The 23,135-nt window shown below is 34.4% G+C and overlaps 1 long non-coding RNA gene and 2 pseudogenes across 5 annotated transcripts; 1 reads left to right on the top strand and 2 right to left on the bottom strand.

Annotated features, from left to right (window-relative positions):
- Positions 1-1,952: 1,952 nt before the first annotated feature.
- LOC145001994 (agamous-like MADS-box protein AGL8 homolog) lies at positions 1,953-2,960 on the bottom strand (annotated as a pseudogene).
- Positions 2,961-7,238: 4,278 nt separating this feature from the next.
- LOC145037337 (tetrahydroberberine oxidase pseudogene) lies at positions 7,239-9,085 on the top strand (annotated as a pseudogene).
- A 4,458-nt stretch (positions 9,086-13,543) lies between these two features.
- LOC145037193 (uncharacterized) lies at positions 13,544-20,840 on the bottom strand. 5 transcript variants are annotated; one of them, XR_013678694.1, is made up of 6 exons: positions 20,546-20,840; positions 19,855-20,012; positions 18,909-19,062; positions 16,865-16,982; positions 15,004-15,147; positions 13,544-13,730 (listed from the first exon to the last, which is right to left on the bottom strand). It is a non-coding gene; the product is annotated as an uncharacterized LOC145037193 (long non-coding RNA). The 5 variants fall into 5 exon arrangements; XR_013678730.1 differs by having other exon boundaries at positions 16,913-16,982; XR_013678750.1 differs by lacking the exon at positions 15,004-15,147 and having other exon boundaries at positions 13,546-13,730; positions 16,913-16,982.
- Positions 20,841-23,135: the final 2,295 nt, after the last annotated feature.

Below are 23,135 nucleotides of genomic sequence, written 5' to 3'. Positions count from 1 at the left end.
CTTGTGGTTATACACTTAAGATCATGTATTTGAGAATGTATGTATAAAGTACGTAGACATGTATAAAGAAAGAATAAGTGTGTTATGAGTAATATCCTTAAGAGTAGATAAAGAAAGTATGGGATTATATACCTTATAATCCTATGTAAGAGTAGATGATAAGAAAAGGTATGTGTGTATACCTAAGAGAGTTTAGATAAATATGGAGAATGATTATATGTAATATAATCATAAGTGTATGTATCTATGTCTAGACATGATGGTATTATGTAGAATACATATATGTTACTAGACATAGATAAAGAGTAAGTACTAAATGATTTAAGTACTAGAAGTGGAATAGAAGATCTCTTGATGAGATAAAGAGATAGAATGTACGTGGTACAAGCATTATGTGACAAGTCATATAATATAGATGTATAGAAATTCCTACTAGAATGAGACGATGATTCCTTAGGGAACATAGATAGATGATCCCTTTAAGGATGTAGATAGATGATTCTGGTGGGAATCAAAGATTATGTATGATTAGAAAAGATAGAGAAAATGTTTCATGAGTGGAACAAGGCAATGGAGTTCCTTTAAGAAATTATAAATAACCCTTGATGAGTTAAGAGTAAGGAATAAGTAAGGGGTTCAAGAGTAAGAAGAAAGATTAAAATCCACGAGGGATCATAAGAGAAAATGGTAAGATTGGATGAGAATACATGGTAAAGCTAGCGGGATGTTGATACCCTTAGAAGATAAAGAATATTAGAGTATGAGATGTAACCGTTAGGTCTAGATGAGAACAGAGTGTTGAGGCACTAAAGATGGGAATAAGGTAGAGAAAGAGTAAAGTAGAGAACAAAGTTAGAGACAAAGATAGAGTATGTAGAGAGTATGAGATCAGCCTAACAAAAGGCTAAGAAAGATAGAAGAGACAGATGATTGGTAAGAATAATAGTGTGTTCTATTAGAGAAGAATAATATAGGATAGAGTATAAGTATGGGAGGATAGAATGTTGAGGCATGAGGAGAGATAGAATAATAGAGATATATATGATGAGATGAGAAAAACTGGCAATCTATACCATGAGAAGAAGAGTTTAAGAGGTAGAGTATGAGATTGAAGAGAAGATGAAATATTAGAGTATGAAAGATAAAAAGAGCAGATGAATATGCAAATAGAAATAATATAACTCACTAGATATTATTGTCTAATGTTGTCAGGTTCAGTAACAGCATCCGTGGTACCAGAAGAGAAGACAAGAGCACAAGGACTTATTGTCTAATGTTTTCTGATAATCTCATTAGATTAGATGATAGAAAGTCCGGATCATTACACTAGGCATCTATACACTAAATTGAGTTAACGAATAGGTGTGTTTTCAAATTGTTTACTATTTTGTAATGATTTACATGTTATAGTAATTATTGTAACATTCGATTACACATTATTGTAATAGTACGCTAAAAAGATGCATCATCAATTATGTAAATATTTTTCAATAATAACAAAGTAAAAAATCCAAATCGTGGATGACAAAAAGAACAATAATAAAAAGGGTCAATATTGTTTTATGTGATCAAATATCTAATTTTTTTTAGTTTTTCCTTTACAAAAAGAAACTTAGGTTTTCAGTTCCTTTCATTTGAAAATAACCTTTGGTACATTTTGATGTGGTGCTATAAAAGTTGCTATTTCATATATGGCCCATGCCATTGACCATACATATATAAAATGTATGTTACATCCTTCTTATAATATTTAAAAGTCCACCCCTCCTCATAATTAGCAGAAATTGTATATGTTTTATATATCCGTAAACCATTTGATTTTCAAGAGGACACATCGAAAATATGGGTCTTGATTTTACATAGGAAGCCTCTAATGGTTTATGTGTTGAAGCATCCATGGAGGCAGTACTATTGAAGGTTGACCTTCTCTTGGAATTGATTCAACCGATCCATCACATATCCTACATACAGATAGAGATAGAGATACATATACAGATAATATGAGAAGGGATCAAGAAGCTAACCCAGTGAAGGTGTTAAAATGAATTGAAGGCACGTTGTAGTGTTTTGTTGCTCTACAAGAGGTTGTTGGGAATGTTCTTTTTTTTTTACGTCTTTTATATGTGTAGTGTTTACTTTTAATTGCTTTATATGGTATGCTAGACATTTTAAGAACAATTAAACACCTTGTATTTGAGTTAAAATTTTCAAAAACTTTTACCAAAATTTTCAAAAACTTTTACCTTCTTTGACAGAGTGTTGTTTTGATTCTGCAATGCCATGCCCTGGGCATTTTTAATTAAATTGTATAAATTGATTCACCAAGTGTAATAAAAAGAAAGTCATTTTTATGCTTCATGATTACACTTCTTTTTTATTTACATTATGTAACTGAAAGATATCCTTACTTACGTACCTATCCTTACTTACGGTACCTTTTTTTGTAGCATAGAAATTGTCTCAACCATAAGCTCATTCTATGAATAACAACATAAGTTTTGCTTAAAACATTGTACAAAAACATATGTTATTTTTATGATTTTTAAAGCAGCTTATGTATACCTTTCTCAATCTAATATGTCAATAGATGTATCAATTTGGTGCTCCATGTTTTGAAGCTCTTTAACACTCAAGGAAACAAGGTCTTCTTCCATAATATGCTTATGACGAGTAGATTAACATACATTATTTTCCATCATAGATATATTGAAAAAATGGTTTAATATATTTTACCTCTATGTTTTTTGCAAAATTTCAATTCTAGATTTGAGCTTCGCATGTTCCATGCATTGTCCAATTACCCTATAATTTATGAGTGTTGTTTAAGGTCAATCTTTTAAGTTTCATGAAGTTCATATAAAAGTAGTAGGTATTATACATACAATTGATTCTTGATCGGTTGCAGAAAGGTTCCTTTCTTCATATGAGTGTCTTCCGTACCTCTCGAGGATCCTTTCCATGTTATTGCTAGTAGTAGTGTAAAACATTAATATGCCAAAAACTAGATATGTTACCATAAGTGATATCAAAATAAAAATAATCCATACGTTATTATAAAATTATAGCAAAAAGGAATATAACATGGTAATTTTCAATCATCCTTTGTGATTAACAACCAATACGCAACACTCCGCCGATTTATCTCCATCACTCTCTACTCTCCATGGATTCTTTCTTAAAAATCGTAATTTTATGTAACGTCCGCGTTTCCCGCTATGCATTAACTAAATAATTAGGGTCAACAATTGTAACTTATTTGATATAATAAAGGGAAATTATTTGAATATTATATGGTTTATGCATACTTGCTTACAGCAATAGAATAAAATAAGAATTAAATACACGTCCAAAATAGAATAAGAATTAGGCCAAATTCCCTTGATGAAAGTTGAAGTAGTTGTGGAAAGGATTACGGGGATATAAGGAGTTATTAAATCGGACTTATAACGAATAAGTTATGGTCTATCGAAGTTTAGTAATTCGACCCGATTCGGCAATGCACGTTGTAAATAGTAAATTTTCGTTAGATTACTTTTTAGCCTTAGTAGTCTAAACCAAAGTCGTAGTAGTCGTTAAACCGATAACGTTCATATAAATAACGTCCAAATTAAACTTTACTAGATGGAAGTTATGATTTTTCTAAGATTCGGTGTAGCAGTACACAACCCAAATATCAAATTTTAGACTGGTTGATTGTTAGCCGAAACAATCTAAACGATAGTTGAAGAGGAGTCCAACGATAAAAAGACAGACGAAAACGAATTCCGGATGACGAAGTTATGCACTTTATATGGGCTTTAACTGTATAAGCCTATGTGAAATAAATAAATTCAAGATCAGCCAACAGAGTCTAAAAGAAAGTTTTAGATCTCATCGATAGCTAGACGTGGATATAAAGAACGTAAAAAACAGAGCTCGTAAACAACAGAGCTCATATGAAGAAGTTATACAATTTTAAAGTTTGAAATTCGTCGCACGCATCTGCACCCCGCACACGACCTTCTAAAAGCCGCCACGTTGCTCCAACCATTGATCGCCGCATGTCAGCAATCCTGAGGAGCAACGTCGACTCTGTGTGTGGCGTGCATGACCCTTGCATGACACGCATGGTCGATGATCAACCTATAAATGGATGTCTCGAGTTCATTCTTCCTACATAACATTCAATTCACTCTCTCTCAATTTCTACTCTTTTGGTCTAAATTTCTCCTTAGTAGTTACGATATTTTGGTAAGTTAGAAGTCCTTAGGTACCCGGCTTCTTGAATATTAAATTTGTTATATATAAATTATAGAGTACATGCAAGAGAGTTTGAAACTGATTAGAAGAGAAAGAAATTTAAATTGCAAGAGAGTTTGAAACTGATGTGAAGAGAATATTGATTACTTGCTATTCTTGGTGTCAATTACATGAAACATCTACTCTTTAAATAGTAAAGGAGAGACATGGTACAAACCGAGAAAAATTCTAAGGACTAGTTCATACTAAGTGTTTGATAATTCTGATTCTTAAAATATTTACTTGATTTAGTCCTAAGAACTGTTACATCAACTAAAGTCAAAAAAACATTAAATGTTTGTACATACTCAAATTTCGGAACATCTTCATCTCGGATTCAAAAGGACTTCAGAGCTCTGAGCTCTTTACATCTCGGACTGATGAGTTGACTTTGGATTTGCTTTGGTTCAGATTACTAAAGGTTCACTTCTTATGCATTAACATGGTCCTTCATGCAATTTGGGTGAGGCATGTTATATATGTGGACAAGGCCCATTAGGTAGTTCAGGCGGGGTCCATTATATAGTTTGGGGCGGGGCCCATTTGTATAGATGTATATGTATTGTAATATATGGTATCTTGGAGAATTCACTAAATCTAACGCTTACCCAGTTGTTATAAATGTTTTTTAGGCACTTCTTTGAAGTGCAAGGTTCACACGCACATTCACAGTTATGTTCCACATAATGTAAATTATACTCTGATGTAACTGAACGTTTTGAATAAATAAAAATGAAAATTTTGGTGTTGAAAAATGAGACATTACAAACATCCTATACTAATATTCGAGTTGAACATAAACTAATATTAATTTAAATTTGTCTGCCCTTGTAAATCAAGGGATTTAATCTTTTGCTAGAATTATGGGGTTTAGCTAACGCTTGAATTTCTATTCAAAGTTTAGTTTCTTCATAGTCATATGTATATCCAACCCATACAAATTTTTATTTGAGATCGAAAAATAATTATTGTGGATAAAAGTCAATTTCTACATTATTTATATATAGTAATTTAAGGTAAAAATAAATATGTAACCATAATATATAATGATTTCTATATGTTAACACAAAATAACAATACAAAGTTACTATGCTAAATCAATGAATTTCTCTCTCTCTCTCTCTCATATATATATATATATATATATATATATATATATATATATATATATATATATATATATATATATATATATATATATATGTTCAGGTTCATTTGAAACCATTCTAATTTTGTGAGACCGTCAGATCAAATCTAAAAATAATTTTAAAATGCAAAATAAATAGAAAAATCCAAAAAAAAAAATTTAAATATTATTTTCGGAACTTGAATTAACTAAAAAAATTTTAAAAAAAAAAAATCTCGTTTTTTTTTTTTAAAAAATACGTGAAATATTCTAAATAGAATATTACACTGACATATTGTAAAAAATAATTTTAAAATGCAAAATAAATGGAAAAATCTAAAAATTCTTTTTTTAAATATTATTTTCGGAACTTGAATTAACTAAAAAAATAAAAAAAAATTCTATTTTTTTTTTAAAATACATGAAATATTCTAAATAGAATATTACACTGTACATATTCTAAAAATAATTTTAAAATGTAAAATAAATGGAAAAATCAAAAAATTCTTTTTTTAAATATTATTTTCAGAACTTGAATTAACTAAAAAAAATTTTAAAAAAATTTAAAAAAAATGCGCCTCATGGTCTCACAAAATTAGATCGTCTCACATGAACCTATATATATATATATATATATATATATATATATATATATATATATATATATATATATATATATATATATATATATATATATATATATATATATAGATCCGGTAAGAAAAATTTTTTGGTAGAAAGTTAAGAAATATTTTTTCGACTTATTTTTTTTGCGAACAAAACAAATGAATCAATAATAACATGATTCACCAAAAAAAATCCCGAAAAAACATTTCGATGATTCATTTTTATGATGATTTTGTTGATATTCACTAAAATTGTCACAAAAGTGATTTTTTTCTTGATTTACCTAAAAATGAAGTATAAAAGTGTTTTTTTCGGAATTCTTTCTTGTAAATCATCTTACTTTTGAATCACCTAATGATTCATTCCATTTTTTTGCTAAGAAAATATGCATATAAAAAATTTGTTACCTTCTTACCAAAATTTTCCTTCTTATTTGATCTTCACTATATATATATATATATATATATATATATATATATATATATATATATATATATATATATATATATATATATATAAAACTGCTCTCATGTCCATTTCAAAGAGTGCCAACCAAATTAAAGAGAGCCATTCCTGTTTCATTCACCTATTTAAAGCCCCACATTCAGTCACCTCTCCGCTCTTGACCGAGTTATTCTATATAAATATGGTTCAAACTCACCAAAAGATGAACACGTCTCTTCTAAATTCTGACTTCCTCTTTGTTCTAACTCTTTCCTTTTATGTTTCCTGGGTTGCCTTATCTTCCACTCTTGAGTAGTTGAGGTTACATCAGGTTCTGTAGATTTTAAACAAATGAGTCTATGCATAAATTATTATAAAGAAATAAAATAAAAACTGAAAATAGAAATTATATAAATATAATTATAATGATAGTTAAAGGGCTACAAATGTAAACTCTATGAGTATATATAAGACTATTGGGTGTGGGTAACGGTGTTCCATGTTATTACATGAAGTGTGGGTGGTGTTCCCCATGTTATAACAGAGAGATAGAGAGAAAAAGAGGAAAAAATGATTTGCTTTGGTGTTATCTCTACCACATCCTAATAACACAACATCTAATAACATCAAGTTGGGGCCCCTAGTAGTCTAAAGTTGGTTTCAAGTAATACACAAAATAAGCATAACCATAAACATGTATATAGGGTTGGTGAGGAGGTAGGGGGTGCCACAACCCCACATTTGTGCAAATTAAAGTTCTGGAGTCACCCACTTTCACTCCATATATAAGTATGGGAACGCAGGACCATAAAATCAAACTCATTGATTAAAACATGACGGCGTCTCTTCTAAATTCATCTGTCTTTCTCTTCACTCTAACTCTCTACTTCTCTGTTTCCCTGGCTACCTTATCTTCCATTCTTGATGTTACACCAGGTTCTGAAGATTTTATCAGCTGCATAGAATCCAACTCCAACAATTTCACTTCCGACTCTCAACTCATTTTCACCCCTGTCAATGCTTCTTTCCTACCCATTTGGCAAGTTGCAGTCCAAAACACAAGGTTCCTTAAACCTTCCACTCCAAAACCATCGGTCATTGTGACACCTATGAATGAAACACTCATCCAAACAGCTCTCTATTGTGCCAAGAAACATGGCTACGAGGTCAGGATCAGGAGTGGTGGTCATGACTTTGAGGCCCTCTCGTACACAGCTGATGTGCCGTTTGTTATGATTGATTTCACCAACATGAGGTCTATAGATGTGGATGTAGCAAACAGCATCGTGTGGGTCCAGGCAGGCGCTACGCTTGGTGAACTCTATTATGCTATTTCGCAGAAAACCGACACCTTGTTTTTCCCTGGAGGCATTTGTCCCACGGTGGGTGTTGGCGGGTACATAGGCGGTGGTGGCTATGGAAACCTATTGAGGAAATACGGTCTTGCTGCTGATAATGCTTTGGATGTTCGCTTCATGGATGTAAATGGAAACATTCTCAACAGGAAGAAGATGGGTGGAAATTTGTTTTGGGCGATTCGAGGAGGTGGTGCTTCCAGTTTTGGAATTGTTCTTGCATGGAAACTGAGGTTGGTTCCGGTTCCAGAAAAAGTAACCGTCTTTCTACTGAACAAAACTTTGGAAGAAGGTGTAACCAAAATTTTCTATAAATATCAATACCTTGCTCCAACTTTTGATAGAAATTTGCACATAAGAACTCAGGTGTTTAGCGAATATATCGGCAACAGTACCAAGAAAACCATCCGGATTTTGTTTGAAGGAATCTATCAGGGCCCAAGTGATGCATTGCTTCTATATTTGGACGAACGTTTTCCGGAGCTCGGTGTCACAAAAGAGATCTGTGAAGAAATGACTAGCGTCCGGTCGACACTTGTGTTTTGGGGCTTGCCAAGCTCCACCCCGATCGAGATTCTCACGAACCGATCAGCCATAACCAAGCTGAAATTCAAAGGTAAATCAGACTATGTCCGAACACCAATCCCCATAAAAGGGCTTAGAAAGATCTGGAGTAAAGTTATGGAAAACGACGGATCAGGGCTTTTGATGATAAATCCTTTTGGCGGGCGGATGAATGATTACTCAGAGACAGCAATTCCATATCCTCATAGAGTTGGGGTGCTGTTACAGGTTTTCAAGTCTGTATATTTTGACGGTCAAACATCAGACACGACCCCTACATCGCTCTCAAGGTTAGCTTGGCTGCAAAGCTTGGAAGAGTTATTGACCCCTTATGTGTCAAAACACCCGAGAGAGGCCTATTTCAACTACAATGATCTTGAGTTGGGTGTTGGAAATGCTAATTATGAGGAAGCAAGTGTTTGGGGCGAGAGGTACTGGAAGAGGGACAATTTCAAGAAGTTAATTCGAATCAAGGCCAAAGTTGATCCACATAATTTCTTTAGGCACCCACAAAGTATCCCAGTTTTCTCATCACCTCTCTCAAGTTTCAACTAAGTAAAGCTCTTCTATTAAAGAAAGATCCAAAGTATCGATTTAGGTTTCGGTTTTCTCTTGAATAAACTATCAACAAGTCTTTTGTCATTATCTTTCTTTTTTTACCTTATGTTTGAGATAAATATATTAACCTACAGTAAACAAAAAAAAAATTGTTTCCCAATTTTCTTTGGTTTTGGTCCCTAAATAAATCGAAAAAAATAAACTTTTTAGCAGGTTTCATTGTGTTTTTGGTTTAGGTTCATGTGTTACTGGAAATTAATACTTTGCTCATTAGCTACACCTATTATAACCATTTCATTTCATTTAACTTTTTTATTAAATTGTAAAGGGCCAACCCCACCCCTCTTACCTTCATGTTCCTCGGCCACCCTTCCCCTCCAACCTCCTAACTTCTTCGACATCTCCCTCCCCCTCTCACCATTCCTTCTCCGGTACATGACTCCTTTCCACTTTCTTCGAATGTGCACCCATACTTTCTTCCAATTGCAAAACTTGTTATGCGTTCCCAGGGTGGTCGACTAGCGCCTTGCAAGTATTCGGTCTAGGCGGAGAGTACTCAGGGAGTACTCGGATTGGATAAATTATATAAACCTAATTTTAAGAAAATTATATATATATATATATATATATATATATATATATATATATATATATATAAAACAAGTTTATTAAAAATTAGAACAAACTAGATTAATATTAATAACAATTATAGGTTTTTTTCTAAAAAAAAAGTCAAATTTTCCGAGTTTTTTTTCCAATTCTTTTTTATTTTAACCAAATTCGACTAATTTTGACCAGGTTTGACCGATTCCGAGTTTTTTGACCGATTCCTAATTAGACACTTCGGCCCCTATCTGATTTTGATTAATCGGACGAGTAATTGGCCACCTAGGCCAATTTTTGCAATACTGCTTTCCTCATCTGGGTTTGTTGGTGAAATAGTAGCATTTTTACATATCAAACTGATTGAGATTGATAACCTACATATGGCCTGTATATAAACAGTTTTCAAAATTCAAACTAATTTAGATCTTCATCGGCTCTTGAGGCACATGCCATCACTGGCTGCCTGATAACTTCTACAAAGAACCATTAGTATCTCTCCTCATTATCATTGAACTTCATAGTTAAAAAATGTGTCCACTTAATCTACTATTTGCATCCTAGTTTTGGAAATCCATGCTTTTTCATTGATCATCTTGGAAATCAGCCCTTCCTTTAAACCCACCTGCAGGCCCATAACTATCGACTCTCATGTATTGCTCAACCTTATTTGGGTTTTCTCTATGTTTATATTTGCTTGCAAATGGAAACTAATTACATTTGTTAAAAAACTAGTGTGAGACCATGTATTACATAAGTTTATTATAAAAAAAAAATTAAATATGAAATTCTAATAATTTGAAAAGTTTGAATTTGTATAAAAAATAAGAAAAATTTTGAATTATTAAAATTAATGAGGCTTTAATGTATTGAATACATTACATATATAAACTCTTTCTAATAAATAACTTACATATATATTACCTTACATATTAAATGTGGAATTTTCATTTAATAAAATGAAAAATATAATAAAATGACAAGTGGAAAATAGAAAATTTAAAAATTCTAGAAAATGGCATGTGTCCCAAATATAGGAAAAGATGACATGTGTCAAAAAAAACCCTTCATTTATTAGAGTAGATACATCCTACACTATTTATAGACTAAACAATTAAGCTGCTACACCACTACCACTATGCCACGTATTGCAAACAAAAGAAAGAAAATAAACATGCAACTATTTCCTCCTTATTCTCCATAATACTCGGTCAATCACATTACTTGGTAACACCCAATTGCTGAATACTTGGTCCAACATGGACTATTCAACTATGATCCACTACTCCATGACTAGTGACCCGTGGATTACCCACGCCACTGACCCGCAACTCATCCTTAACCCATAACCCATCAAAATTACCCAACATTCACCCCCGTAATCTTGATGATCTTGACCTGAGCCTCTTCATCATTGCAAAATTGATATCTTCTTGCTTTCACAAACCCAGTCATCTTGCTTTGAATTTTCTCTTGTGTGCTCTCTGATTTGCTACTCTTTATGCTCTTTTCTCAGTTTTGATTCTCAATTGCCTTTCCATCATGCTGATTACCATGGATCTTATCTATGATGCCTTCCTTGTCTTCGAGTTTGTAGTCTGAGAACTTGTGCTTCTTCTCGCCTTTTTTACCACTTGAACTACGGTTACCAAAGTGACTACCACGTTTAGAATTGGATATTCCATACTCAGATCCTACGCCATTTACTTTCCTTCTGCCACCACCAACATCATTCCGAATTTGAACCCAGAATGAAGAACGCCACAGTTCATACCAAACAACCGTCTTCTACTTCGAGTTCAAACAAAAAAAAAAAAAAAAAAAAAAAAAAAAAAAAAAAAAAACTCGTTTCTTGATCTCGTTCTTGCTTCTTGCTACCTTCTTTTTTCCTATCTCGTTCTTGCTTCTTGCATTTTTTTTTCTTGTTTGCTACTTGCTACAAACCCAAAACATTCTACTTGTTATCATTGTCTTTCCTGTTACTTTCTAGAGACTATGCGTCAACCTTCTTGCTTGTTGCTTGTTATGAATTTCTTGCATGCTATTTCTTGGAACAAACCCACAGCCCCTTCAACCTAACCTTGTGCTCTAATACCAATTGTTGGAAACTAGGCCTTCCTTTAAACCCAGATGCAAGCCTGCAACTATCGACTCTCATGTATTGCTCAACCTTATTTGGGTTTTCTTTGTGTTTATATTTACTTGCAAATGGAAACTGATTACATCTATTAAAAAACATCCTACACTATAGAATAAACAATTCAGCTGCTACACCACTACCACAATGGCACGGACTATAAACAAAAGAAAGAAAATAAACATGCAACTATTTCCTCCTTATTCTCCATAATACTCTGTCAATCAAAGACTTGGTAACACCCACTTTCTAAATACTTAGTCCGGCATGAACTATTCAACTGTGATCCACTACTCCACTCCATGACTGGTGACCCGTGGATTACTCCTCATCCTTGACCCATAACCCATCAAGATTACCTAACAATCGTGTTTATTGAATTTGATCATAGATTTTTGGTTTACACTTTTGCATGTCAAGTGTTTTCTTTTCCTCACTTGCATGTGTTTAAAGAACCGTGAATGATTAGAGGTATTTGTTTGATGGTGGGAACTTGAAGTTTGCACACGTAATTATGATTTTACAATAAAAACCCTAAATCCTAATATTATCACTACCTTCGTGCGAGGTGTAAACATGACCATTTTGCATGTTGTTTTATAAAAATAATGCTACTAATGTGCTAAATCTATGTAAAATAACTTGGCAAATGTTTTTCTAATGTAAATGTTCATATGTAGAAAAATGAACTAAAAGAAAACTGCTCATACTGAAGGAGCATATGCAACATCTTTGCATCTATGATGCTCAACCTCATATTAATTGCTAAAGGACACTTCTTTGTTTGGAACTACGTTCTAATCATAAAAAATCCATACTAAAATCACGCAAACTTATTAAATATTAACTTATTCATTTATATGTACTAAATATGTAAGGAGGTTATTTGGAACTACAGGAACAACTTGATCTTCAAGTCTAAATCTAAAAGTAGCTAAGAGTTAGCTAGCGAGTCATGGTTTTCAATTGGGTCAAATTTAGATCTAAAAACTGTGAAAATCTTGAATGGATGAATTGGTGTAATGAACCGTGTATTGAATGTATAAATAACATGTATCTCTAGCTTCTCGCTTGCTTTTTTGTAATATAATTACCTTGTTCAAAAAAAATATGTAAGGATGTTGTGATAGCTATAATTTTGTATTTATTTTAGCATACAATTTATTCAAGTTTTAGCTCTTTTAATATTTTTCCATTAAATCTTTAGATTTATTGTTTTGAATATTTTTACTAGTTTAAGTTAAATTTTGTGTAGATTTGTATACGCAAGATGGTATTTTTGAGCATTGTTAAAGCCACATCAAGAGCCTTGCAACCACTTGTGAAGTCCTGTAACTACATCCGCAATCAAGGAGAAAAAAACAATATAAAGGAATTTTCTGATTTTTAGAAACATTGTGTGGTCTTCTATAAAATAATCAGAGGGAGAGTGGCAAACGTTGTTGGATTGAGCTGAAATATTAGGGGTGTCTTCCTAACCTTTTCATTTTTTATCTGACCAAAGGAGAGTACATTTGGACAAGACTTGGTTCAGTTTTTGGCTTAATGAACAGCACCACAAAAGGAGAGTGGATTTGGACGTGACTTGGTTCAGTTTTTGGCTTAATGAACAACACAACAAAGCAAGGTTGTTAAAATCCTGATTTTGATCATAAAATTTTACGATTTTAAATCCTACAGGTGAAAAACAATCTTGATCAAACTACGATCCCGATCTCACTTCCCTAGTTTCATCATAGTCGTGTCTCAAAAATTCGTCTATTGAAGTTAAAATCGAGTTAGGCAGATCACTCATAATAATCCTTTTGTAATCTTATGTATTTTGTAACGTTCCAAATTTATGAGGTAAAATTTTCAATTTTAATTCAACCAAATAATTAATTATCTTTAATTCAACAATCAAAAATCCTTTTCTAAACATTCAAAAGTGTTTTATAAAAACAGTTATCATTATACAATCTCAAAATCATCAAGATGTGAAAACATGGGTGGATGCATTGCTATCAAGTCTGACCCTTTCCTTTTGAACCAGAAGTACCTGAAACCATAAACAATAAACCGTAAGCAAACTTAGTGAGTTACGCAAAATACCACATACCATACATACAATAGAGAATGCTATGTGTCAGCCATAGTAATGCCATTATGCCATGAATCATATCATGGTCTTGCCATTATGCCATGAGTCGTATCATGGTCTTTCATTGCCAAGGCGGGGGCCGATACCATGGGTCTTACAGACAAGTGCAAAGAGCCACCTCCTAGTCTTTCATGCAAGCATCACAAAGACAACAAACATACAATCTACTTAACTGTCAGGGTTTGAACCTTGGTCTTGCATACAAATTTGCCAAGAGCCACCTCCAGGTCTTACATAAAATGCCATGGGCCACCCCTTGGTCTTCTAATAATACATAAGCCAATAGACCTGTATTGGTACCTTTGGCCCATTGTACACTAAGGAGACTCACCTCACACAGCTGAAACTCACAAATAAATTTCTAACTGCAGATCCATTAAAATCCTCAAGCTATGAATTACAAAATAACATCCAATCAATAATTGGATTCCGACTCACACTAAGAGTCCAAATTATGGTAAAAGACATTTTTACCCTTTCCCCATCTTGGTCCAAGGCCAAGGCCCAAACCAATTGCCCAAAAAGCTCAGTCTCCAAAATTTTCACCCAAAGCCCATATATGGTCCAATTTTCCAAATTGAGTCCAATCTCTTTCATGGGCCTTCAACAAATAGAGTCCAATAAAATATCACAGCCCAACAAAAGAATTTAGATGGCCTAACAAGGCTCAAGACAACCAAAGTCCAACATGGCCCAAAACCGAGAGCCCAAAAAGACCAAAGCCTTTTCTGTTGAGTATGCGGGACCTACTCAGCGTACACGCTTGAGGGCTTGTACGCACAGCGTACCTGCTTCTACGCCTAGTGTACTCCACCATCTTGACCCACTTCCCATTTTCAGCTCTTAACCGATTAAGACTTCAACCCAAACTCATATCTGACTTCCTTAAGGTGGTTTATCATGTAAAGTTGTCAACTTTATGTACATGCATGGCTTAATGGGGCTCTAGAGCTCAAAAAAGCTTAATAAATGACTTAATACACACATAATATCAAAACCACCATAAAGTTTACACCTTTATGCTTAAAAAACCCATAATATGACCAGATTTACAAGGATAAGCTCCAAAAACAACCTTTGCTCACAATCTCCAACGAAAGGGACCAAAATGACCAAAAACAAGCCAAGAGATAAATCCAAGAAATGAAATGACAAACTATAAACTTTATACCTTAAAATCCACCAAAAGAAGGTGCTAAAGCTGCATCTCAAGGCCCTCCTCCAAAGAATGAGTCTTCAAGCTTCTTCCTACCCTTCAAGATGCACAAAATCCCCCACAAAAGCTTCACAAGAGCTCAAAAGCACCACACAAAGGCTAAGGAACAATTTAGAGTTTTCAAGGGTAAGGAGGCTGGTTAAACAAGACCAAAAGAGGCTAACGTATGGCTTATATAGGATACAAGCCCTAAAATTCGGGTTTCTAATCTGCTCACGTACGCTAACCGTACTCCACGTATGCCTAGCGTACGTGGATGAGCTCCATGACCAAATTGCCTTAGTACGCCTAGCGTACTCCAACTTTCCCAAAGTTGGCAATTCAGCCCCCTAGGGACCAATTCTGCAAACAAAACACCCCCAAAGGGTCTAAACCAAAATGTGAAAAGAACCAAGTGTTACATATTTAGTTATACATTATCAAAATAATTTTTTTTCTAAGTAAGATGTCTTATTCTTAGTTTTTACAGTTTGTAGCAACAAAAACTATGGTTCATGCTTAAAAATTTTAGTTGATTCCATTATCGACATCTTAATCAACATCAAGTTAGAATATATACTTCACACCCAATATCTTCGAAGCAAATTTGAATATGAGTTCATTTTGGTTGGATGTTTCGATCTCGATCTGATATTACGATCACAATTTTACAAAACGTAAAACGATCTTAAGTAATATCTCGATCATAACAACCTTGCCACAGGATTGTATTGGATTATATTGTCCAACATCTTTTTGACACCCAAAGAAAAGAAAATAGGAGTAAAAAAAGGGCTTAATCACATTTTACATATAAGAGCCACGTGGTTTATTTTAGAAGCACAAATATGGGGCGTGTTCGGCAAAACTAACTGGCAGCGGGTAGCTGGTAGAGGGTAGCGAGTAGCGTTTGATTTTGGAGCATTTTGTTGAAAGCTATTCCATGTAGCTTTTGATTTTAGAGCGTTTTATTTAGGTTAAAAGCTAAACGCTCCTGTCGCCGAACGAGACTTTTTCTTTTTTACTAGCGTTTTCTTAAAAGCTAAAAGCCAGAAGCTTCCAAACGCTACGTGCCGAACACACCCATGAATTAATTTGAAACCCACGTTGGGTCTTTTAGGGGTTGGAAAATGCAGCAAAGGAGAAAAAAAGAGAGCGTGTGCCGCCAATGGAGAGAGGATCAAATGTTTTTTGTTTCTTCTTTGTATTAATTTTTGGAGCATTACTACATCCTCTATGGATTAGTTATATTCTTCGTTTATGTTAATTAGTGTATTGATACTTAGATTGCGGGATAGAGTTTTTTTAACAACAAAAGATGACGATTTTTAGAAGCTTTCATCATCTTCTTTTTGCACTCAGTATTGGTATAACTTTCTATATTTTTATTATTATGAGTACTTATTTTTTATTTCAAATGCTTATTTTGTATGGATTAATTATATTCTTAGTTTATATGGACTAAATGCTTACCTTGTATAAGACTTTAATTAAGAAGGATTCTTAAGAGCTTCTCTAATTTACATGCAATCTATGAAGAATCTAAGATGTTATGGTGAGCTTTCATGTAACTATAGTCAAAATGGAATTCATAAAAACTATGATGATTAGTCGACTAAATGAATTTGCGACATAACCCGATATTGGAACTTTTTTTCATAAATTTTATTTTTTTGCATTTTAGTCATTTATTTTACCATTCATGGATCAAACCCTTCACAATCATTCTCATAATCTTTCACATTATCCAGATTTGAGGCATGGCAAGATTATCAAGTCAATGTGATAGGAAGCCACAATTCAAAAGAATTGAGAATGAAAGGGAACGATCAGTTACCTTGTCCGAGTGCTAATGTGGCTTATTAAGGGAAGACAGTAAGCTCACCAAACAGTGTGGCATACAACTGAAAATCACTTTCTTCTCCATCAGTGGAAAGCCTCTCTCTTTTGGAAGCCTGAGCATTCGTTATGTCATAACTCATAAGCAAATTTCTCAACTCAAAACAAATTAATCAACCATCAAATCATTTCATCAAAATCTGTTTCAGTTCTTACCAGTAATCCAACCATCAAGTGTTTTCAAGAATTTAATGAAGTGTATGAACAATTGGTAAACGAGAAGAAGCAGGTACAAATGATCCAAGAAAGTATAAAACACAAATTGGAAGAGCTGAATGGGGAACTTTGAGGGTAAAGAAAATACAACAAGTAGGCCTTCCTCTTCAAATGATGTGTATGAAGCAGATCTATGTAAAACTGGAGAGCAGAAAGACCTTGCTTATTTGATATAATATTCGGTAGGGTTGGTTTGAAAATTGGACAGATTGTCCTAAGAGACCTTGCTTGGTTTAACTATATTAATATCTGGTTGGGGTTGATTTAAAACCTTCAACTGAAATTGTTTCCCCTTTTATGTTTAGCAATTTAAAAAAGAAAATTCTAAAACACATATATAATAGATGTTATTTAAAAGAACAAGCTTGTACATAGTAAGTGAGAAATACTTGGAATTATAGGCTTCAACAACTGTAGACATATGGATGCAAACAGTCATGTAAAAGTAAGTTACAGAAAAGCTTTAATATGATTTAAAGATCTGCTACTTGAACATCCAAGCATTGATCGAAGAAGTTCAGTTACACTAAAATTTGTGAGATCTCACACTGAATGAAAAGAAATTATGTAAATGACATGGTTTGTTGAGGCTTTAAGTTTGTGACAAATGACTTTTTTAGGTATGAAGTGAAAAAACCGTTAAATACATTATCTATTGTGCCAATTTATCTCTAAGAGGTATATCTTCCAATACCATTCACATATTTAAATATAACCATTATTCAACTTAGTAGAAAAAGGAAATAAATCTTGTCAATTTGAAGATAAGAATGGTCAGTTTGACACTTTGACTCACATAACAAATGTGGACTCTATTTATTTTGAAAATGGTATCTGTCATCTTATTCTAATTTGCAATTATCAACTGCTCATTTACATATCAACAAAAGACATGTTTGTGATGGAATAACTTGTACACTAATTGGCAATGACTATTTAGGTTGCAAATGCATCTATAGTCATTGTTGGTTTCTTTTACCAAATTTCCGTATATACATGGAGCATTGGCAGTTACATTTTACTATAAAGTAAATATTCTAAACACTGTTGAGGGTAAAAGTGAAAAGGCTAAACCATATGTACAGAACAAGTGCATTTCCATAAAACATACAAAGTTATGTTGGACATGTATGTTAAGTCTGCCTTCATATTCAATATATGTCTAAAATATGCCCTTATATATGTCCATAAAAACCAACTAAAAAAAATACAAATTGTTTAAATCGAAAGGGTATAATGAGAGATTTATTGCGGTCAACATCAGATTAATGACTAAATGACATTTTTTGGTTTGAAATTGATAATTACAGCCTATATCAATAAGATTTTGTGTTATTGATGCTTGGTTGTCACTAGTTTTGACTCTTTTTTTAATTTTAAATTTTATAAATTACACGTGTAGCTCATGCGATCGCCTTCTCATTAAAGATGGCCCCAACATTTTACAGACAATTAAAAGCGGTCAAACTTGGTAAATATAAATATGTTGATTTATTTACTAAATATCTATAAAAGTCGAAAAAGGGTCAACAAAAATATGAAAATTGACTATGGAGTTTTGGAATCAGCAGGCTATATATACCGTACGTACCATTCATGAATCAAACCCCTTCACAGCCATTCTCATACTCTTTCACATTGACACATTCATTGAAATCTTTCAGATTTTCTAGAGTTGAAAGCATGGCAAGATTACCAAAAGGGGGAAGTGGTCGGAAGAAGATACAGCTGAAAAGAATTGAAAACGAAAAGGAGCGAGCGGTTACCTTGACAAAGCGATACGGCGGATTATTCAAGAAAGCCAATGAGCTCGCGACGCTTTGTGGCGTACAGATTGCAATCATCGTCTTCTCGTTAAGTGGAAAGCCTCTCTCTTTTGGAAGCCCCGGTGTTCATTTCATCATAAACAAATTTCTCAACCTGAATCAAGCCGACCAACAGCCAGACGATTTCATCACAAGGTTTAAGAAATCTTACAATGAATCCAGATTGCAGAATCTCAATCAAGAACTCGATGAATTGAATGAGCAATTAGCAAATGCGAAGAAACGGGGACAGATGTTGAAAGAACGTTTAAAGGCGACGTTGGGTTGTGAAACGTATGAGGAATATATCGGAACCCTTGGGATACATGGGCTCATGCAACTAAGATCCAAACTAGATGAAATGAATGAGCGCATCAAGCATAACGATGATGAAATAATTGGGGCTTCATCCTCAAATGATGAGGCTGAGGTGGATCTATCTAAGATTGGAGCGCCTGAAGATTACTTGAAACTTTAATTGAAATTCAAAATTATGTTCTGATTATTGATGTTATGATAAAAAAAAAAAAAATTAAAAGGATATGAGAATAATCAAGGTTTCGAGTCAAGAGTTCTATAAATTTGTTTTCCAACATTTTGGATTTCTTTGTAATTTTCCAAAGGGGATAGCCGGCCATATGCTGCCACTAGCATAATCCTATGTTAGATTTCGAATTTATAAGCAATCTTCTCAAAATTAACTACCAAATTTTTCATCCTTGATCCCACATGTGTTCTTAATTTTTCACCTACTTACAACTATTTATTACTACTCATAGAACTCATATTTCTCTTTTCCAAGTGAAATCAATATATCATCTACCAACTTTCTTCACATAAGAATATACAACAATATGTTCAACTCTTACAAAATTAATAACATGCAGCAAGGAGAATTCGAGATTACCTCTGAAATCCCTCAGAAAGTCTACTTGATCTCCTTAACACCACTGATTATAAGTTATTTTAAAGTCGGTTGTGAAATTTCAGCAGATGCTTTTCTTCAGATTCTCCTTTCTCTCACAGTAGATCTCTATAATATTTTACTTTTGTTTCCATTGGCCCCTACACATACAAGTCAAATCCAAGATCAAAACTTTAAACTTGATATGATTTAGATACGGATTTAACAAAACAATGATATAAGTCCTAATAAAAACAATGATTGTAAATACGGAGGTGTTACAGTAAGATACTATATCAACCACTCATCTGTTGGAAACCATAAATTGGTTGAGGAAACCATGATAAAAACCTCTAAAACAATTATTCTACAACACAATTACAGTTTCTTCTGTTTCTAAATCAAGAGATAACACATGTTCATCACACAACTGTTCACAAAGTTATCTTCTGCACTGTTATTCATGGACCCCAATCTAACTCAACATCTAAAACATGATTTAAGGAAACATCATTATCTCATAAAGCAATCATTTAGTTCATAATTTTCTTGAGCACTATAAGAAGGGTCGTCATCATCACTCTCAGACAAAGAATTTAAACTTTTTGGAACACGTAGCCATCTCTTCTTTCTATCTGAACAATGACGAAAAACAGCTTCAGACAATAATGAAAGAAGGTGTAGGGAAACATACCGAGATCGAATTTTGAGGTTGTATGCTTCGATACCACCAAAACTTCTGATTCTATGTCTGAAAACTCCAGAACTCGATTCTATGTTCGAAAGTTTGTGTGATCCTATGTTCCTATTCTATACTTGATTCCGCCAATTAAAACTTCCGATATTCGATTATGTTTTGATTCCAGCGGTTCTTCGGAATCAAGGTTTACGCGAATGTTCGATTTTTAGCGGCTCTTCCATGTTCCAAAACCCCAGCCGATGATTGTAACGAGTAATACCCACCGCACCACAACACAAACCCAAACATCATTTTTTTTCCAATGAAAAGTAAAATAAAATTATTAGATTTTCATTAAGAAAAATACTACATTGCTTAAAATTTAATGCTTATATTTTAAGGAAAAAATAACCGAACACTAGAAAATAAATTTACATATTTTTATATTTTCTTTCATGTTTGGTTTCATTGCAAAAAGATCTTACACCCTATTTTTGAGTTTGTTTAAAAAGTGGAATGGAATGGTTTGAAGGTTAATGTATTCTTGAGCCTATTTTTGAGATTCATGGGCCTATTTTTGAGAGAGTTACGAGGGGAAGTGCAAAAAAGATTAAAGAGGAATCAAAGAATCAAAATATGTGTCTTTTTCATCATTCTATTTTTGGGAGGGTTAGGAGGAGAAGTGCAAAAAGGTTGAAACACTTCATGCAACGCTCTATTCTAAAATATTCATTTAGGGATTTCGGAAGCCAAGGCTAGGGGCGTTCCGGTCATTTATGGGCTTTGAGTTTTAGTCGAGAAGATTTCGGGCCGGGGTGTGTTGCTAGAAGCGTAGGGCTTCTCGCCACCTTTTCGGGGATATAAAGTTCGTCAGAAACGGACTTAGGATGAAGGAGTATAACACTTTGAAGTTGTTGTCATTTATGGCCCTCGATGGAAAAGTTGGCAAAGAAGGGCCATGCATGGAAAGTAGGAGGCACGTAGATACGCCCAGCGTAAGCTGGGTTACGCCTAGTGTATGAAAGGTGGTGGACGCGGGAGCTTTTTGGCGTACGCTCAATGTCCAGGAACCCTAATTTCAGGGCATGCCACTATATAAGGAATGTTATACCCTCAAGTTTCAGCCTCCATTCCACCCTAAAGAGATGCTACGAAACCCTATCCCTCCTTTGAGTGTTTTTGGAGCTTTGGAGGCCTTTGGAGAGTATTCTAGTGCTGTAAAGCCATTTTCTCAACAAGTGAAGAACAAGGAAGGTGGTGAGCTGAAGGATGAGATATAGATCTGGGATATTTTCTTCATTTCGGACCTTTTTAAGGTATAAAGTTTTGAACTTGATGATTAATCTCTTAGATCTCTCTTAGTACAAGTTTGTGGACTCTTTCGGTCCCAAGAATGGATCCTTGGGACTCAAGCACGTTTCTAAGTCCAAGTTTGACTCCCTTAGAGTCATATGAGTCCCATAAGCAGTAAGGTTCCAACCTTTAGGATTTATTTTGCTCATGCTTGAGATTTAGCCCTTGGAATGAAAGTATGTTGTCACATTTTGAGTTTGGACTTATTACTTATTTGGTGGATTGCAAGTCACCAAGTTAGTGACTTTATGAATTAAGACATGGAAGAGGACTTGGATCTAAGTTTGTAGCCTTTGGATTGGAGTATTAAGAACTTAATGGAAAAGTGGCTTAACAGGGTTGTACGTTGGGCGTACAAGGAGGTATGCATGGCGTACAATCCATCAGCCAGTACGCTTAGCGTACCTAGGAGTACGCCCCACGTACTCTGCCAGTTAGGCTTTGTGCGTATTGGGCCTCGGTGTGGGCTGTGTTTTGGATTTTGGGCCTTTGGGCCATTGCGAGCCATCAAGAGTCAGTTAATATGGGCCAAGGAATATATAATTGAGCTTAGGGTAAGGCTCATTAATGGATTGGGCCCAATGTAGCAAATTGGGCCATTAGTGGGTCACTAGTGGGTTTGGGAAGCTTACCTAGTGTTGGACTTTGAATATGTATCAAGTTGGACTAGGAGGGGTAGAATGGTCATTCTACCCTATGAAGGATTATTATATTGGGCTAAGTATTATTGTGGTATTGATAGTTCGGGGAGCTAGAGGAGCGGCAGTGCGGGGATTATCAGATAGCAGCCAAAAGTGTACCAACAGGGTTTCAGCAGTGCGAGGCGAGTCTCCTTATTGTGTAAATGGGTCTACGGCCACAATGCCGACCCATGTAGTTTATGAGTAGGAAGACCCGGGGGTTAGCCCTAGGTACTGTATGCTAGTAAGTGATTATGGATTAAGGTTCGATGTCGGGCGGGTGCCTGAGGAATGTTTGCATGATAATTTATACTTGTTGTCTGTTTGATATTTGTATGTGTCTGGTAGGGAGGTGGGTGTGGGCGAGGTCCCGCACCCCACCATTAGCGGAGTGTGGATGGGGTTCCATATCTCATTAGTAGTAGAGCAGGGGAAAGGCCCGAGATGAGAGGAAGGTAAGTGTGGGTGGGGGCCCGTATCTCACTAACACCAAGAGCTTGGACGGGGTTCCATGGCTCACTAGTAGCAGGACAAGGGCGAGGCCCAAGACAGACGAAGCCTTAGGACAATAA

The sequence above is a fragment of the Lactuca saligna genome, chromosome 1 (genome assembly GCF_052625555.1).
Source record: "Lactuca saligna cultivar CGN05327 chromosome 1, ASM5262555v1, whole genome shotgun sequence".
Classification (NCBI taxonomy): Eukaryota; Viridiplantae; Streptophyta; class Magnoliopsida; order Asterales; family Asteraceae; genus Lactuca; species Lactuca saligna.
Note: the sequence above shows the minus strand (reverse complement) of the source record. Positions and strands in the feature narration are given on the sequence as shown.